This window comes from Ostrea edulis, chromosome 8 (genome assembly GCF_947568905.1).
Source record: "Ostrea edulis chromosome 8, xbOstEdul1.1, whole genome shotgun sequence".
Taxonomy (NCBI): Eukaryota; Metazoa; Mollusca; class Bivalvia; order Ostreida; family Ostreidae; genus Ostrea; species Ostrea edulis.
The window spans coordinates 26,717,843-26,738,623 of NC_079171.1; the positions used below are offsets into that span (position 1 = coordinate 26,717,843).

Genomic DNA, 20,781 nt, shown 5'->3' on the forward strand with positions numbered 1-20,781 from the left:
AATGGAACGAGGTTGAAATACGCGGGTATGTTAAGGCAGGTCATGCTTCATTTATGCACGTAAACTGCATACTTTTTAAAATCTGTCTTACATAGAGAGAGGGAGCTACTAACTCTTAAAAACTATTTGGGTTGTTTACATGAGAACATTTTGTATCATAACAACATGACAAACATGCGCTTCCGTATGACGTCATTGCATGACTGTTATAAATAGATCATGGAGGTACCTTAATAGAAAATGTAAAAGTAACACATTATCCCAAGATTCAAATATTGGTCTAACTGGCGATAATGACGGTAAAATATCCATAGTATATCAGAATTACTGATAGAATCCTACCACTTTCAATAAGAAATAATTATTGAACATTGAAACACGAAACCATCTAGGTCATGTTTTACATTTTGCATGATGCTATGTAGTTTTCTTTAAAAGTTTTCTTAACAGAGGATTCTATTAGTAATTGCCGTGTACATTAGTTTATGAACTTTCAAACGGTGTATAAAAAGTATCTAAAAGTATACGGGCTAATGTGCTACTTTTGCAGTTTTATTTCAGTCTGTGACAGAGGAAAATCGGATCGACATGCTAAATGGAATGTTTTCTCCGTTAAACAAAGTTGTCAATGAATGATATCAACATACCTTCTTAATATCAATAAATTCTCAGCGTTTCACATATATATTCCATATATCCCATGTCATATATTTCAAATACTCTACATTTTGTCGATATTTGCATGACACACATAAACAAATTCCTTGCATGTGTCAACGTCACTCGATGTATAGTCATGACGTCATCAGTTTACTTTCATATCGATCAGACAGAAATTACACAACAGTATAGCATTTCGAATTTCGTTGGATCTTAGTAGCTGCATGGTTTATTTTATGCATAAATAAAACTGAAATAAAAAATAAAATCGGAATTTAATATATACTTAGTGATATACTTATTTCAATTATGACGTCACATTGTTTCGCGGATTTTATCCCAGTAAACATTTTCATAACCTGCCTTAACGTACCCGCGTATGTTATGATTTGGAATAAAATCCCCATTTTTTCCTAACAATTAGCAATGGTGTCTTCGGAGTTGTAGTTCTTTTTGCATTGTTGATGATTTTCAGAATTCCTCTTGAAGCATAACTTATTGACAGTTTGGAGGACCAAAACCAGTCTTCGGGAGATGTTTTCCACCACTGGACAGAAGCTCTGGGTTGCTGCTTCGAATCCTGCCTGCAGCCTGTTGTTATAAGAGGTGTCAGTCTTGATGTGGACTTCGTTTGCTCGACCAAGATGTTTGTTGACACGTTGGACATACCGCTGATTGTCGATCATCAAGGCTACAGTGATTTTCTCCACTCTGTCACACATCTATCTGTTTGAGTTTCCGCTGCAGACCACGGCTGTCAGGTGGATTTAAGTTGAGACAGCACATCAAGAATCGTGCATCAGACACTTCCATCTTAGACTTGATGAGGGCCAGTACCAGTCCATCATTGAGGGCACCCGATTCCGGTCCTCGTGTCTACTTGACAGTTGGTGAGTGGAAATGGCAGTTTAAGTAAATGTCTTCGCCAGTCACACATATTCTTAGCCTCTTATAATAGATAGTCATTGAAGGTCTGGCACACTGGTGGGCTGTAGAATTTTTAAGAAGTAGGCCTAAGGAATGTATTTTCCTCGCTGTTGATTTCCTCTTCGTCATTCCATATGCATGATTTTACAGGCTTGGCAGGTCGCTGTTTGGTTGGGAGGATGAGATCTTCAGTGGACATGCACACAGCATCCTAGTATTCATCAAGACTTGAACGGTCCCACGCTGTGTATTTGTCACTTGTACTGGAACCAGCAGGTGTATCAGCGTCTCGGAGGGCACCAGCTTGGGAGTCGGAATGCTGAGGGGAAATAGGCATGTCCTGGCTTGAAATAGCTTAGTTCTTTCCCTCGGTTTCTTCGACAGGTGTTTTAATTCTTGAATTTCTTACAAGTACTGTGCAGATGGGGGAGATTCTTGTATTTTTTTTAAAAATACAATAAACGGAAAACCTGATAGAAATATTGTAAATTTAGAAACAATTTAGACAGAACGAAAGTTTGATACGTACAAAATAATTACATTATGTTGATAATAATATTGAAGGATTTCAATACTCAATATATACCTAAAGCATATAATTTATTTATCCACGGTTGTACGTTTATTTTTTTAAATTCTATTTATGTTTTTTTAACATCATTACAGCTAAAATCTGGAAGCTAAACTATATACGGTATTGAATTCATTATTTGATATCTATATGCATTTTCTCAGCCAATGATTCTAAAACGTATATTGTCACCTTAAATGTTTAATATATGAATCATACAGGGAGTGATTGATATTGATCTTGCGAGACGCCGGAGAATATTTCACTCGTATGGAGACGTAACCATGACCGGTGAAGAGCTTATGCTCGACAATTACGGTCATTGAGCAATGATGGGTTTTTTTTAGCGTGCCACACATACCGCGACACGGGGCGTCTAGTTTTAAGGTCAACTCCGAGGACCCGTGGCATTCACACTTGATGCCGAGCGTTTAGAATTAACAAAATGTAATATAATGTAGTGATATCATACTTCAATAGCTCTCTTATTCTAATGTCTATTATCTTGGATATCAAATAAAACCAAGTAATACTTTGTGTGTAGCGAGGAGGGGGTTATTTTGCATCAAGCTCTGACTTCACCGCTCATTCAACAACTACAATTATTTTCATAATGACCGCTTTAAATACAATCCACTACACTACACCATATGCTCATATGTTAGATATTTCTACACTATGCGTGATAATTGATAGTCAAAAGTAATTGAAACATATTTATATGAATTGATATTTTGTTAACAAAAAATAAATAAACTATTAAAAACATATACGAAACCCGGCTTGATTTAAAGTCGCAATTTAGAAACGCTTTAAAATGTTTGTGTTTAGCATGTAAAAAAATTCAAATTATAATCAAAACCAGCATAAATTTCCAGTATCTACACGTACGACTATTGGTATATGTGAACATGTACAAATCAAAAAGAAACAACGATGACAGCTGAATCGTGCCCAATTGAGCATAATTTTGGGATATGCAATATATCCTTGCACTCTTATAAAACCTATCTTCAAAATGTGTGAAATACAATGTCCCTGAGAATGTTTACTGTCAAAACACGGGTGATACACAAAATCAGATAGATAAGAACGCGCAGAAGTTCAGTAGTTGGTATATAAGTTGAATATACAGGTGAACAAAATCGGAAGAAAATGAACCATTATTAAAATATATGTAATAAACAATGCAATTTACTGATTTTTCCTTTCAGATTGGAACTTCCTTTTTCTCTAGTAGTGTTAATTACAAATAATTGTTTTTTGACAGGAAATGTGTATGAACTCCAGATGACGGGGCTTTCAGTTTTACTGTCCTCGGTTTACTCGGCAAACCACTGTCTACTTTCCAGACTACTTGTAATGAAATTGTTATAAATTTTCACCCTCTCTGGACAGACATATAGCTCTTTTTCTGCCTTAAAACGACAGCTTTATGATCTCTTTCAAATATACTGCCTTTCCTCGATTCATAAAAATAGCTTCTTTAACAAAACGAATAAAGCTTTCGGAAAGTATCTTACTTTTTCATTAGATTTAATATACGATCCCGATAGTTTCCGAAGCTGCACGATAAACGATTTTCACGATAAACGGAAAACCTGATACGCGCAAAATACGATACACGATAGACCTGATAAACGCAAAACAAGATGGAAAACATCCTACACGATATGATAGGATATACGCACGATACGAATGTCAAGAATAACGTTGCGGGTGCTGTACCTATTCATTTCCATTATGTGAATTTCTTTTTTTTTTCTCTGTTAAATTCCATAGTGGTGAGGCAACAAGTTTACAAATCAATCCAAGCGTTTTACATCCAGCAACAAAGAAGGAAATATTCAGGTCATGTAGAACCCACTGATTTGATCCATGGTCTTTTAGAAATGTCACCATGTTTTCGTGTAAAAAAAATACACCACCCCTGCATTGTGAAACAAGATGTTGAACCGATTGCCTCTAGACGGCGTAAGAGACAGACTCTGCATTCCGTTTTCCTTTAGGAAGTCTTTGATAAATGTCATAAAAGAACCGTGACATCCACATTTGGCATCACCTCTATAAGAAAAGGCTTTGCAACAAGTTCGTACTAACCTCAACGTCCCTGATTCAGAATTTTTTGTTAAAAATTGGAACATCTCCATTAAAGTTTGTCTTTTCTACCTCTAGAATGAATTGATTAGCAACTTCTGCAATATGAACAAGGGAATGAAGACCACAAAAAAGTTGTTCAAATATGACAATACTGATTTGTCCTCTTCATCAAGGTCACTCCAATTGTTCATCATTTCTGAAAGAACTTCACTTGTGTGCCTCCAATAGCTAGTTAAATTTCATCTCCGTCGCAGCTCGATCTGACATTGTATTGCGAATATGAAACAAAATATTCTGAGAGGCTAAATTCCGTGTATCATAGTACCTCTGATCTAAATCAAACAGAATCTGTTTGAAGGTTTCTGTTGTGTCTTGACCTGATTTAGTTACTAGTTCCCTCAATCCTAAAACATATGGATTTCCAGCAGATTCTCTCACAGCATATGCACCGAACTCGGTACCGAATTTCGAGGTTTCATCAGTCTCCAATGTTGAATTTTCTTTCTTGGATATCTCTTCAGAGAGCTGTTTCTGTGACAATACCAACCTCTGTACATTCATATTGTTGATAGTTGTGGCCGAGGGTACTCTGTCTGGTATTTTACCAACCATTTTTAAGCAAGCCTCTATTACAGGACCAATCCGTGTTGTACTAATATGGTTACTCAATAGAGTGTGCACACAAGTTTGGAGTTCTGGCATGTATTTCAAAGAATGTTCATCGAACATTTCCTGGTCTACTTTTTGATATTCCATTTCTGCGAGATCTAAATGTGATTGTTTTCTTCCAAGAGTTTGCACCTTTCATCCTCTTTATTTTTAGTGACTTTTTGTTCCAACTTTGACATTTTGTCTCTGTAGTATGTTTCTCTCATTCTTGTTTGTTATGAACTATAATTTGAATATGTAATTCCGGAATATTTCGTTGGTTCTGATATTAGTATTGACATGCGCATGGATACACAATAATAAAGTAGTTCCTAAAATGGCAGATACCACGTTGTTTAATTTCTGCTGTTGTTGACCGAGTCAACCCTGTTCTGCCGAGCAGACACAACATATTGGCGACGAGGATGGCCAAATCAGTTATCGGACGAATCGAGGTATATGATAGCCATGTGGAAACGTGGGATTCATATATTGAAAGACTGAAACAGTATTTTCTGTGCTAAGAGGTCAAAGTCGAGATGAAAGTTCCCGCGCTATTGAGTTTGGTGGGAGGCCCAACCTATTAGCTCTTGAGAGGCTTGACTGCGCCTAAAAAGCCCAGTGAATGTGAGTATGCAGAACTCATTAAAACACTCAGTGACCCCTTGAACCCTAAACCCGTAGTTATATCTGACAGATTAAGATTTTACAAGAGGGATCAACGTGAGGGAGAGAGTATACGTGATTACCTCGCACAGTTGCGCAAAGGACAAGGTACGTTTGGGGCCAAATTTGGCCCCGCGTCCAAATTAAATGATATTCCTCAAAATTCTTTCATAGGGTGTATACTTCCATAAAATGGTTATGATATCTTCGTAAAAAGCTTTACTTGTGTATAATACATATGTAAATACAGTATAGTTTACGATAACGTTGTGCCATTTTGACGTTACTTTATGCGACGTCATGAACAAGAAAGCTATGTCATGAACTCAATATGAAAATAATCCAATTTATGTCGCCGTATGCTCAAAGTTTTATTAAACAAATGTGCACTATGATTTTTATTTGAAAAGTTTAATTGACTATTTTCGAAAGTTTTAATCAATTGTAGATAATTCGATGCGGCAGATGCTGTGATTTGAAGGACGATTAGTGTAATTGTATCTAAGAATTGTAGAGCAACCCATATATATTCATTCAATTTTAACATTGTATTTACATTTGTATCCAATTTGCATTGTTTTTATTCTAAATTAAATGAATATCATATATGTACGTAGCGTGTGGTTACCTTAAGTTATTATTAACCTAACAAAAAATAATCTTGTCGGTATTATATTCAATGTTTTAGCATATACACTTGCATCTATTAATTACACTCTTTATTTGAAAAAAAAATGTACAGGCTCCTGACAATTATCTTTAAATAACAAATCTTTCAATGCATTAGTATTTACGTAAAGGAAAAAAGTTTGAATCATAAATCATATCATTGTCTCAAACCACGTCCGAAGTCCGCATGGGAGAGGATCGTATATTTTTACCCCCCCCCCCCCTCCCCTTCTACCTTTTGATACGTGCCGATTTAGTCAGAGATATGAAAACAACTTTGGTTTCCCTATCTAATAAATCATTCAACAATTCCTTTTCGGCCAGTTTCTAATGATGAATGAAGCAGAAACTGTCTATTAACAGTACCAAAGCCAATCACTATGACAGTGCATCAGCATATATAATGCCGTCAGTCAAAGATATTTATATTTTCCAGCAATTGTCAAAATAATGAAAGGTGTAAGATCTAATCAGTTTTTGACACTAAGTTTTTTCACTATACTAGTGAAAAGGACTACTAGAATCTATAATTTACTAGTCCTGCTGATTTGTGACTAGTCCGGCTGCTGAAAGTAGACGGCCGAGTCGCGATGCGACGAGGGGAAGAGTGCGAGAGGGGCTTGTCCCCTCTTAAAGAGGGTGGGAGTCCGGGGGAAAAATCTAGATGCAAATTGTTCATTTGAGACAAATAAATGAAAATTTTATGACCAAATCTAACCTCTTTTTCCTGATTCTCTCATCAAACCATCATATTTATGCATGAAGAATAGGTCGATGTGTAACATAGTACCGTATTTTGTCGAATATGATATGCACTTTTTTTTTCAAGGATTTTTGGTGTGAGAAAAGGGTGCGCATTGTTTACCAAATAGTGTTTTTTTTTCAGGTGAAAATCGGCGGTTAAGTAATGTTTTACTCGGAGACATATCGTATGCTTGTTCACTTTGTTCACCTAATCGATCTCAAGGAAATTACTACAGAACGTAAAATTGTAGAAAATGTTATACTTAGCAATATGTAAATAATTAAATGATTATAAAACAGCCAATTAAGTTTCATTCGATCTTACATTCATATTACATGTAAATATTCATCATCGTGCAAAAGTGCCACGATATCATCAGACCGTGACCATGACCGGCACATGTTTTTCGAAGCCATCGTTGTGTACAAGGACTTCGTCACTTGATTTTGTCTGACACTTATTCAGGGTACTTTCTGCATGCTGCACGATTTCCATAGATCTGGGAATATGCGATTTTCTTTTGTAGTAAATGAACGCGACTGACGTACTTGATCTATCTAAATGCAGCGAAATTTCGGAGAGTTATGTTTGAATTCTTAATTTCACTACCGTCTCCAAATAATGGTAGTGTACGATTACAACACATTGAACAATTGTTCAATATTTTTACTTTATTTCTATAACGTCGGCGAGAGAGAGAGAGAGAGAGATTAAAATTACTAAGGACACAAACATGAAAACCAAACTGTACATTACGTTTTTTGTGTTTTGTTCTTTATTTGAATATATATATATATATATATATATATATATATATATGCATGTTGATACCATCACTATCATTATACTATCATTAACATTAGAATGGAATATATTATCTATATATTTTATCAATGAAATCGAAATACCAATAACATTAATGGGTTTCATTTTCTTAATCAAAATGATGATCAGATGTTTTCATATATCACTCTTCTGGCTCCTCGTCAGATGAATCCACTGCTTCTGGTATGTTACTGGCATCATAAAGGAAAGATACCCAGTTGCAAACACCTTTTGGTGGGTTTTCTAGTTGACGAGCATACCCCATATACCATAACACACTCGCTACATGAGCACATGTTCCTACTACCCTGGAACCAGCTTTACATTTGCAGTAGTAACCTTTCACCACTCCTTCGTCATATTCTATCCAGCAGGCGTATTTTTTGGATGAAATGTGACGGCTTTGAATTTTGACACAAAGCATACCTTCTATATCGGAGTTTACTAGAATGTCATAGCCACCGCTTTCATCAATGTGCTCCTGAACATACGATTTTGCCAATTTAATTTGATAAACACCAACAGTGATATTTCGCAATTGCTCTTCGCTTAATGTAGGGAAGTTTGCGTTAGACTCGTTCATTTTAACCCACTTGCACGCGCGTGAATCAAGGCCTTCTGTTTCAATTCGCTGTTGAACGGTATTAGATTGTTTAGCTAAGTAAATCATCTTAGCAGCAGTGGCTTGATCCTCAATCGAGTCCTTGCGCAAAGGCGGTCTGAACTTGTTTATCAGCGCACATACAATTCGGACAAAGTCGCCTATATTTGGAATCTGGCTATTAGGCAAAACTTTGTCAAGGTACCGCCAGCTTTTCAGCCTTGCATTAGCAGACTCGACCACCCATCTCGCCTACATGTATGAAAAATGATGTGATTAGTTACATGTAATATGTATCGTAAACACACTGGATTGTTATAATTCATTGTAATTCTAAATTAAACGCATGTAATTACTGAACACAAAACTTTAAGAGATTCAGATTTGCATGAATTAAGTTTAACACTCTTCTAAACGTCGATACATAATTCAACACACTAATTAATTATTAAACCTTAGTGACTAGTCTAGAGGAATTTGCCTCCTCAGTACTGTGTTGTTTGCAACCCTTTTGAAGAAATGATGGCATTTCCATTTTGATTCCAAGATCTGCCAAAACTGCCTCGGAATCCCGAAAGCCTCTGTCAACAACGAGGATATCGTTTGCCTGGACCCACTGTTTCATTTCTTGAGCATTTGTCGCAATTATATGGTTTAATATATTTGCGTCGTTGTTTCTACTGTCTGCAAGATAGGGCCCTAAAGCGGAAATGATGTATCCGGTGGTACTTACAATCATCATTGGTTTGACCAATGGCCGATGCTTATGCATGCTAAATGACCTACGCGAAAACGAAAAATTTCCACTTTTTTGTATATAAATGTAGGTCCCATCTAACACCAGAATGGCGGAATTGTCCGTTAAGTCACTGAGGAGTTCTTGGCAAGTAAACTGGTGTGCCTTTGTATAACATCATCTCTAGAGATGTGGCTGAATCCAAGATAATGTGGCACAAATGAAGAGGCCAGTACTTTCCTTGATGACTTAATGGCTCGCCTTACCTATGAAATATTCAAAGCCAATACTTATTTTCCATTTTAAAATTATACATTTTTCTGGACACACTTTTGAAATATACAATGTACATTTACATAGAAAAATTTGTTGAAAGAAAATACCTGGAATTTTGTCATATTGAAAAGTGTCCCAAGAATTTTATTGTCTAGGCCCAACTTAAGTTTCATCAAAAATAATCCAAGACAAGTCCTTGATGTTCTAGTCTTTGTGTCTCTGATGTCCGAAGTGTAATTAAGCAGTTCCTCGAATTCATCCCTGTGCAGACCTAGAGAGTATGATATTGACATTATAGAAATACAGACTATCAAAGTTAACAAAACACAGACGAGTTGCGGATGGACATATTGTCAAAGATGAAAAATTGCAAGTAAGGATATTACCAGTAAGATTATAGTAATCTTCGGAAGTCAAAGACAAACGATCATCAAAATCAATTCGTTTTTGCTTGGCCTGTACGGCAATTTTCCGCACATTCTCCACAAGTTCCTTTATTCCAGATTTGTTGAAATGCGTAATTTCACAAGTGTTCACATTCTGCATATTTTCAATACACTCAACTCTAAACAGATCATCTCTCAGATGTTCAGGACAGCAGCGAGTGCCATTTTTGAGAATTATTGAGTGTCGAAGAAAGAGTTGATATACAGCTTTTTCAGGAACAACGACATACCGTCCATGTTTTTTATTACATAAAAAGCAGATTTTATGGCTGTATCCACTTGAATGAAACTGCATTGGAATGCTTTGTGGACTCCTAATCTCGTTGAATGACTTTTTGGCGGACATTGAACAAAAATCTGTGTCCTCTGCCGAATTCTGATTTTTCTCTTTTTGTTTCGCTCCTTCAGACACCATTTTGTGTTTGGATTTTTCATTAGAATAATGGAGCTGTCGACATCGATTACAAATGCAATCAGAGTCGTTTGGTTCTACCAAAAATGTTTTCTTCAGAAATTTTCGAAGTTTTTTATTGGCAATCCCTGTCAATGATCGGCGTTCACCGGGTTTCGTTCTCTTCGAACACACAATACAATCGGTTTTTTTTTTGGATGTGGACATCTTTTAGCCTACAAATGAGTAATACTTAAATAGATACAACATCATCCATCTATCAACTACCAATATTTTCAATTTTACGGCAGGGTACATGTAGATATGAATATTTCATTTGCATACATTATGAAGACCTCTCATGAATGAATTGTTCAACTTTATAATATAAATGCCAATTTGGTGAAATAAGAATCGTTTTATGGGAAACATGCATGTCATAAAAATAAATGTACCGCCGCATGTAAATAATGAAAATAATATATCTTATAATGGAAATAATATATCTTAAATGTAATTTATTTTGAAGTTTATAGAATTTCCTTTATGTTGGACTTGCTATTCATTGAATTTTTACGGTAAAAAAAATGTCCTATTACAGGATTTGAACTCGCGCTCTTCTAAACGTTACGAAGAGTTGAGACCTCCTCGTTACCGACTGAGCTATTACGCACCAAAATCTTAGGAATGTAATATTTAACAGTATTTTACAATTAAAGATTCATTCCGTAGCAGACGTGCATTACGCCAAAATCATTATGAATTCTATAATTTAGTTTAATAAACAGTAAATACACATTCATAAATGCTTGGCATAACTATATCTACGTGCATTTGTAATATACAAGTTGTTTCTTTTCTCTCTCTCTCTCTCCCCCCCCCTTAGATCTATACAGCATTAAATGAATAGCCTATATCGCGGATGTCGGGTTGTTGTTGTTTTTTGGTTTTTTTCAATAGATGGGCAATCATTAGGCTAGATGTGTCTGACATATTGCTTAATACAATCATTTGAAATTGTATATGCAACACTAGGCCCATCATGACACGACCTACACATCTACAGCCTACATCAGTAGACAGTACACTGTACATGTATCTAGATAAATTATGCATTATAGCGGGCTCAGTATGCATACCAATTTAGAGGGCTAGATCTCAAGAATAACTCATATCAGAAACTATCTTTGATAATAGTTGATAGAACTCACCTTTTTTATGTGTGACAGTAATTGTGTTGATACCTCATTGCGTATCCATATCAAACATAAACAACGAGTAAAATTGGAATCGGAAATAACCGTATCGAAGATTCCGGATCTCCATGTACGTAATATCTTCTTCAAACTACGTGACGTCTTATAAAATTGAATGTGTCGTACATATGGATATCATTTATTTATTAAACTCGTGTATATATAATAACAGATGAACGCGGGAAATGGTTAAACGTTAAATTTAATAGTCTGCACATTCATCAACCAAGTCGACATTTTGCTCATTACTGACTTTCAACATGATTAATTTGTACACAAAATATCTTTGTGGTTGTTGCATGTGCTCTATCTTAAAATGGTTTCAAAGGCATAAAAACGGTTAATTTCGGTAAATCATGTCCATCGGTGAGAAGGAAAATGACGTCACAGAACATATTACGTCACTAATTTCCACTTGTATCATCAGGGCCAATGCCCTAGTGCATAATCATAATGATTAAACCAAGTGAAACCACATTTTAAATTTATCCTAATTTTGTGGCGAAATTTGGGCCTTAATGTACCTTGCTCTTATCAGAACATTGTGACTTTAAACAAAACTTGAGTGACTCGATTCGTGATCGCCTAGTCTGTGGACTTCGCAGTGAGGCCATACAAAACAAATTATTAGCGAAGAAAGATCTCACGTTGGAAATGGCGGTACAGATATCACAAGCTATGGAGACAGCGTCACGTGATGCCACCGAATTGCGAGCTGAGCATGTAGGCCTAGGTGTTAACAAGATTAATGTGAAACGTAAGGGATCCGGAGGACCTAAGCAGGGCACATCTCATCCGAAAGGTCAAGGACGTGGTGTGACACAAGAAAAGTCGAAGGGGCAGAAATGTTTTCGGTGTCATAGTACGCGTCATCACCCTAAGGACTGTTACTTTAAAGATGAACAATGCTACATATGCAAAAAAATTGGCCATTGCAAGAAAGTGTGCAGAAATAGAGCTGTCAACAGTCTAGAACCCGAGAATAGTGATTACATCGATGACTTTAACGAGAGTCTCGTAGCCACTTTGCATGTGAATTCCTTGGACAATACACACCTGAATGCCATTATTTTGGAGCGTATCATTCATAACAGGAAAATCCGTATGAAGTTGGACACTGGAGCTGCAGTATCCGTTATGTCAGAAAGGAAATTTCGTGAATATTTTCCTGACAAAGTTGACAGTCTAAAAAAGACACATTTGCGTTTACGTACATACACAGAGGAGGTGTTAAAAGCCAAAGGTGTAGCACGTGTACCAGTTACGTACGGAAATCAAAGGAAGGAACTTAACCTATATGTTGTTCAAAAAGATGGGCCATCGCTATTTGGCCGAGAATGGTTAGCTCACATTACCTTGGATTGGCCTTCTATCAAATCTTAGTCAGTTGCAACAAGTAAAGTTTCAGGCACATGTTCAAAAGGGACAAAACAAAAGTTATGAGATCTTGGGAAAACATGGACAGATTTTCAAGGATGACATGGGAACCGTTAAAGGAATCAAAGCGTCATTGAAACTGAAGGAAAGTGCACAACCCAAGTTTTGCAAAGCACGTCCCGTGGCGTATTCGTTGAAACAAAAAGTTGAAAAGAAACTGAACAAGTTAGTCGACAGTGGCGTCATTACAAAGATAGATTAGTGAATGGGCTACACCTATCGTACCAGTCATAAAATCGGACGGTAGTGTTCGGATTTGTGGTGACTTTTAAGTGACTGTGTACCCTCTCCTTGAAATTGACCAATATCCGCTCCCAAGGATTGAGGACATTTTTGCGGCATTGTCCAGAGGTCAACGATTTACCAAGTTAGATTTACGCCATGCGTACTTACAAATGACTGTAGATGACGAATCCAGAAATTTTTTGACTACCAATACCGAAAAGGGATTGTACAGATACAACAGATTAGTATTTGGTGTGGCCTCAGCGCCAGCCATTTGGCAGCGCACAATTGATACTGTGTTACAAGGGCTGGCCGGGGTAAAATGTATAATGGACGACATGATCATCACAGGAACGAGTGAAGCAGAACACTTACAAAATTTGGAAGCAGTACTTCAGAGACTGGATGACTACAATTTGCGAGTAAACTTAGGTAACTGTGAGTTTTCCAGGGAGCGTGTTTCATATTGTGGACATGCAATCGACAGTGAAGGATTACACAAAACACAGGCAAAAATCGATGTAGTTATCAATGCTCCAAAGCCGACAAATGTATCGGAGTTACGTTAATTCCTGGGAATTGTGAACTATTATGCCAGATTTCTGCCAAATCTGTCTAGCACATTATATCCGTTACATCAGCTGTTGTCAAAGGAGAAGAAATGGGAGTGGACCCCTAAATGTGATAGAGCCGTCTTGGGTATTAAACGAATGATAACATCCGTAGAAGTTCTGACCAACTACAATCCCGATCAGCCAGTACGATTAGCTTGTTATGTTTCACCATACGACATAGGATGCGTCTTATCACATGTGATGGATGATGGGTCAGAAAGGCCTATTGCGTATGCCTCACGATCACTATCGGCTGCAGAGAAAAACTATTCACAGATTGACCGCGAAGCCTTGGGTATAGTGTGGGGTGTAAAGCGTTTCAATACCTATTTATACGGGAGACATTTTACGTTACTCACAGATCACAAGCCGTTAGTGTCTATTCATCCAGAAAAGGGAATTTCGACAACTTCAGCTGCACTCATGCAAAGATACGCTTTATTTCTATCAGGATATGATTATGAAATCATGTACAACAAGAGGCCCAAGGGCCTAGAATTGCTCTTCTGATAAATTGTACAACCCCACAATTTCTATTCTTAGCCTCTTAGTATTCTAAATCTTTAGTTAAGTCCTAAGAATTCAAAAAAAGTAGGTCAATGTGACCTACTTTTTGGTTTACACATTTTGAGAACCCAAGAAATATCAACTGACAAAGTTTGATGATTTTAAGCCAATTAGTATCTGAATATTGAAATATAGCTGTCAAATTCCAATGGTAGGTCATGGTGACCTACTTTTTGGTCAGCGAACTCCGAACATGCAAGACCCATCAACTGACAAAGTTTGATGACTGTAGGTCAAATAGTATCTGAAATATATAAATATAGCCGTCAAATTCCAAAAGTAGGTCAAGGTGACCTACTTTTTGGTCGACACACTCCGTAGACTCAAGATGCATCAACTGTCAAAGTTTGATGATTGTAGGTCAATTAGTGACTGAAATATATCAATATAACTGTCAAATGCAAAAAGTAGGTCACAGTGACCTACTTTTTGGCCGATACACTCCGAAGATTCAAGATGCATCAACTGACAAAGTTTGATGATTGTAGGTCAAATAGTGTCTGAAATATAGTAATTTAGCTGTCAAATACCAAAAGTAGGTCACGGTGACCTACTTTTTGGTCGACACAAACTGAAGACGCATCAACTGACAAAGTTTGATGATCCTAGGTTTTACAGTGCCCAAAATATGCATCTAAAATTGAAAATGTGAAATTTGAATATCTGCAAAATTCAAAAAGTAGGTCACTGTGACCTACTTTTTTTTTATAAATATGATTCAAGGCCTCAAGATGCATCAACTTACAAGATTTGATGATTCTAAACCTCTCGGTATTTGAATTAACAACTTAAAATATATCTATAAATGATAAGCCATAAAATTCAGAAAGTAGGTCACGGTGACCAATTTTTCAGTTGACGCATTTCAAGGTCCCATGATCCACCAACTGACAAGTTTTGATGATCATAGGCTTCATAGTGTCCAAGATATGCATCAAAATTAATTTTAAAATAAATACCTGCAAAATTCAAAAAGTAGGTCACCGTGACCTACTTTTGAGACAACTTGACATAAGGTCCTAAGATGCATCAACTGTCAAAATTTGATGATCCTAGTCCTTATAATGACTAAAATATCAAAGATTTAAGGAAATATAAATTTAGGTCAACTTTGAAGTGACCTTGAGACCACGCCCTTTGCCCCAGGGTAATGCCTTGAACAATTTTTAATCTACAACATATCCTCATTCTTATGTGTAAGTTTGGTGATAATCTGCCCAGTGGTTCTTGAGAAGAGTTTTTAGCAACCACTACTTTTGTTTGTATTTTCCTGATTATCTCCCCTTGTTAAAGGGTCACATCCCTCTATTTAGTATGTATGAAAGGCCTTGGGCCAATGATACCCTGTAACAAATTTGAAAAAAATTGGCCAAGGGGTTCTTGAGTTATAGCCCTTTTTCTAAAAAGTTTACGCACACCACACACCGCACAAATGGCCATAGCATTAGCTCTTTGAGCCTTCGGCTCAGAAGAGCTAAAAATACTAAAACTCGTGGAAATGCAGACAGTTTATCGCAACTGCCATTATCCGAATGTGAAACTTCCGAAGACACTAGTGTTGACATAATGAACATGTCGCAAATTGAACAGTTACCAATTACGAGTGCCAAAATAAAACAGGAAACTGGACGCGACAGTTTTATCGCATGTCTACGAGTCTGTCATGAATGGGTGGATCACATACATTAAATCAAAGGACAAGGACCTGTATCCGTACTTCAGCCGCAGAGATGAATTAACTGTGCACAACGGATGTCTTCTATGGGGTATTCGTGTGATAATTCCACTGAAATTGAGAAGCCATGTTCTGAACTCTCTGCATAAATTTCTTTCTAGGTCGCTTCTTCCATAGGCTTGAGCTAGGTGGCAACATTATCAACTATGTCCAATTTTAAATCTTATAGTGTATCGGTATCAATGTTGATGCCTTAAATGTTGCATCACAGACTTATACAATTCTTTATTGAACAAAATGTCATTTGCATCTGTATGGAAGTACCAGCATTTTATTTGGAAATTTGTCATCCCCAGTCAGCTACGCTTGCAACAATAAAATTCCTATTTAAAGAAAAAATTACAAAGAGAAGTAAAATTTTTTTTTTAAATAGGCGGAAAATCAACACTGTATGTGTTGCGTTTCAGGTCCAAGATACAGAAATATTTTTCAAGCCAATTGATTTAACTTTGATTTAAGTAAACCCTGATTATTGCATATGAATATATGGTGTGTCCAGGGGTCCGTGTTTGCCCAACTATCTATTTTGTATTGCTTATAGGAGTTATGAGATTGATCACTGTTCGTTATCTTCACCTTGCATAGTGCTCTTTTAGTAAAGTATCATTATATTGTGCTAATAACATTCCTGTACAGATGAATAAACATAAATGTGATTTCCTTGATTGCCCCATACTTTGTATGTGTATGATATATCTTTAAAAATGAAATGGTTCTAACCCTCTTCTTTGTTCGTCTTTTCTTGCAAATCTTGATTTTGTCTGGTGTTGGGGGAACCACATCAGTCACATATGTTTCTGATCCACTGGAAATCTCTCTCGGACTGAAACAAATTATATACAACATAAATATTTATTTTTGATTTTATCACTGCACATTTATAACTTCACATTTTGCATTCATTTTTATTCAGTGTTGATATGAGCCATTTCATACCAATGTCAAGTTGCTGTCTTACCTGTCTGAGTCTACATCTTTATCGTACCAAGATGATATATCTTCCCCACAATAACTCCTGTGTCTAGACATGGGTCTTCAATTTATTAGTGTGGCCTGAAGACAAGTCAAAATTGAAAATATTACAAAGTACCTGACTAGAGTAAAGTCAATTGACATGCTCATGATGCTGTACAAACAAAAAATTGACTATATTGTAATTAGATATATTTCAAACTGATAAAAACGTGAATGAAGATCTCTTACTGCCCTTTAAAACACTGAAAATATGTAAAAGAATTCAATGTGAAGAAATAAACACGTAAACCTGAGGCTGAGAGATGTCCTGTCAAGTGCGTATCTTCAGTTTCTTCTTGGTTCAGACATAAACGCGGGAATGGAGTTATCTGTCCCTGATTAAAAAATGGCCTGCTTTTTCTGCCAAACATCACTGGTTTATGTTCGTTGCGCATCTATGCGGTATGTTTTACTGTAGAAAACTATGTACCTAATTGAAGATTAGACATTTCTGCGTATAATTATACCTGTCAAAGTACTGTCAAAAAGAACAGGGAAAGAAAGAAAAGCAGATAGACACAAACCGGCCGCCATGTACTTTGGCTTTTACTTTCCATATTTGGGCACCATCTACGTTCATGAGCTGTTTTGAGAATTGTCTATATCTCATACAAACTCAAACATTCAGATAACCTCTTAAAAATCACAAGCTTATGTGTGTAATTTGTTTATTTATAACTGTGGTATTTCCCTCATTATGGCCGCCATTACGTCAAATAGAGGTAGGGGATTTCCGTCTTTAGGAGTTATTTACGAAAGGTGTTTCCAGGAATAATGAATGGAACAGGTACGATAAAGTTCAAACTTTCTAAATGTAACAAACCTTTTGTTGCATAAACACGGAAAATATATATTTATTGACTGTTAAACATGACCTATTTAACATGGGGCAGAATGGGAAAGAGCCTTAAGTCGCGCATGCCTGTTATTGCTACTAGATGATCTAGTCCATATTATTTCGACCGAGTTTTTATCACCATGTGGGTCAAACTTACTTAAACCACCTATATCTGAGTGGACAGGAACTGCATTTGCCATTCTGCTTTATCACCATCGCCAGATGTACTGTATTTGCCTCATGAATTACTGGATTTAACCATCTCATTTAAGAAAGCCGCCATTGAAGGTTCACACATTTCATTTTAGTCTCGCTTTCCCAAGACTCTCGCCCTCGAGACTTTGCACGAGCGAGAGTCTGGTACGATTGCTATTTAATTTTTGTGATTTCAAATAATGGCCTACCGAAAATTCGGTATCGTTTCTGATTGGCTGATTGAGAAAAATGGAGGAACAGAAGTTTGGAGAAGCAGTGAAAGTATGTTTACAAAGGCGAAACTTGAATTTTCAACTGAAAACTCTTCAGTTATCGATACTAAAAGACATCGTTGTATACAACAAAGACGTACTAGCCGTATTACCAACACGATAAGGAAAGACACTTGTTTCTTCTCTCATACCAACTCTTGTCGACCAGTTCAAAGACGTTTCATGCACAGTGGTCATTGTTATTTCGCCACTGGTAGCGCTGATGGAGGATCAGGTTGTCAACATTGAAGAGAGTGGGATCCGCTGTGTGTACGCTGGCAATGCACAAACGCAAGGTGAGTGTTACACAAATAGGCCTTTATTATTATGACTAGAGTGCAGTGTGTGTTGTCAGAGTAGAATCATATGCATGGACTATGGTAAGAAATCAGAACACTTTATTTCACCTGTTAGTGGCTAACGCCGTATTATTATGGGTATTCATAAATTTAATCATGTATTTAAAAACTAAACATATCATCTACACACACACACATACAGATAGATAGATAGGTTATATTTATTTATTCATCAATCAAGAGCCCTTAGGGGGCATATGCAATTTTAACAATTAAACATTATAACTTCATGATACAGTTTACACATGTGTACCATATACACATGGTAAGGGTTTCTACATTGACGTAGGCCTTGAGTTCTCATCACAATACTGATTGAAAATGTGCTGTACAACAAGTTTGCTATATGGGAAGTAAAGTAAAACATTATTATAAAAGATATGTTGTCACAAACACAGAGAGTTTACATACCTAGGGACAGTGCCTGAGCCAAGTCGATCAGACTGGCAGTCTTGTACCCTAAGTGTTTATGACAGTTTATTTATAGTACATACACAAAAATAAATACATGATACCACAATATGTACACATGCATACCATATACACATGTTAAATATTCAAAACAGCTTACTTACAGTATTGTATACAGTTAAATAGAACTACACAATACAATATACAGATGTATACTATATATACATGTTAAGGGTTTCTACATTGATGTTGGTCTTGGAGTTGGCTTATAATACTGATTGAAAATGCGCTGTAAAACAATATTATAAAATGTTGTCACGAATACAGGGAGTACCAAGGGACGCACGGTGCCTTTGCCAAGTCAATCAGATTGGCAGTCTTGTACCCTAAGTATTCGAGACAGCTTATTTCTAGATGTGTTTATTTGAAAGCGACACGGAGTAAATTACACACAGAAGTATAGTTATACAATCCTTAGTATTCTATATTCCTGTTTTTAAAATCATTTTACCGATTTGTTTGAGTATTTGTGCATTTTCATTTGTCTTGAGCCTTATCAACTTTTTATCATTATTAATGTTACAAAATTTCTTACAGCAGTTATTCACCAATTCATATAAAACACTTCTTTCCTCCTCATTATGAGAACTTTTTGATATTATTTTGAATAAATTTTTCCATAACTGAATAAATTTCTCCTCAATGAGTTCAATTCTGTGTTGAACAATTTATGATGTACATTGAATCATTGTGAACATCTCACAGGTCCAGCACAATCTCTTGATTTGGCTATATAGCTTTATTAAGCTATTTAAAATAGCTTGATTGCAACTCTAGATTGAATTTGAAGTGCAGTAGTAAAGCCAAAAAGTTGCATTACTTTTGAATGCGTTTAAATTTTTTACTTGAAGTAACCACAACACATTTTTTAATTAGAGTTCATAACAATACTGTAGCGGACAGTGTAAGAGGGAACTTGTACTACCTCGTTAGTAAGCTAGCTTTTCTAGTAATGTGGTAGAATGTCTCGTGATCAGCACTTGGCTGGGTGACCGCTACACGTTACAATACCACATTTTAAGATTTCTCATGAAAAGAGAATTCGTTTTCGTTGTTCACTGTCTACTACCCTGTGTGTGTTGAAGCATAGCAAAGTATGATGACTTTACTATGTGTAACCTGATTGCCAATCCACAAATTGTGTTTCACTCCTGACAATTTTATCAACATTTTAGGACACCAAATTATGGTGGTTTTTTATATTGATATCTCTTACATTTTTGAAACACACACAACATCATGACACAAGTTATGGTATATGTAAAATCACCCAGACTGAGCTATCGATTAAATATGCTTTGCCTAATTTTTTTTTTAAAATCACACTAGACTTTTATCAGTTTAGAATACTTGCATTGATATTTCAGAAACTATGAAAGATCTGGAAAGTGGAACAGTTCCTATCATCATGATGAGCCCGGAGTCTCTTTTTCATGGGGAATGGAGACAGCTATTTTCCACTGACATATACCAATCCAGCGTAGCAGCCATTGTTGTGGATGAAGCACATTGTGTGGAACAATGGTAACTGAAAATA

At 36.3% G+C, this 20,781-nt stretch overlaps 1 pseudogene; it reads left to right on the forward strand.

Annotated features, from left to right (window-relative positions):
- The first annotated feature begins 18,263 nt into the window (after positions 1–18,263).
- On the forward strand, positions 18,264–20,772 carry LOC125661289 (ATP-dependent DNA helicase RecQ-like; annotated as a pseudogene).
- Positions 20,773–20,781: the final 9 nt, after the last annotated feature.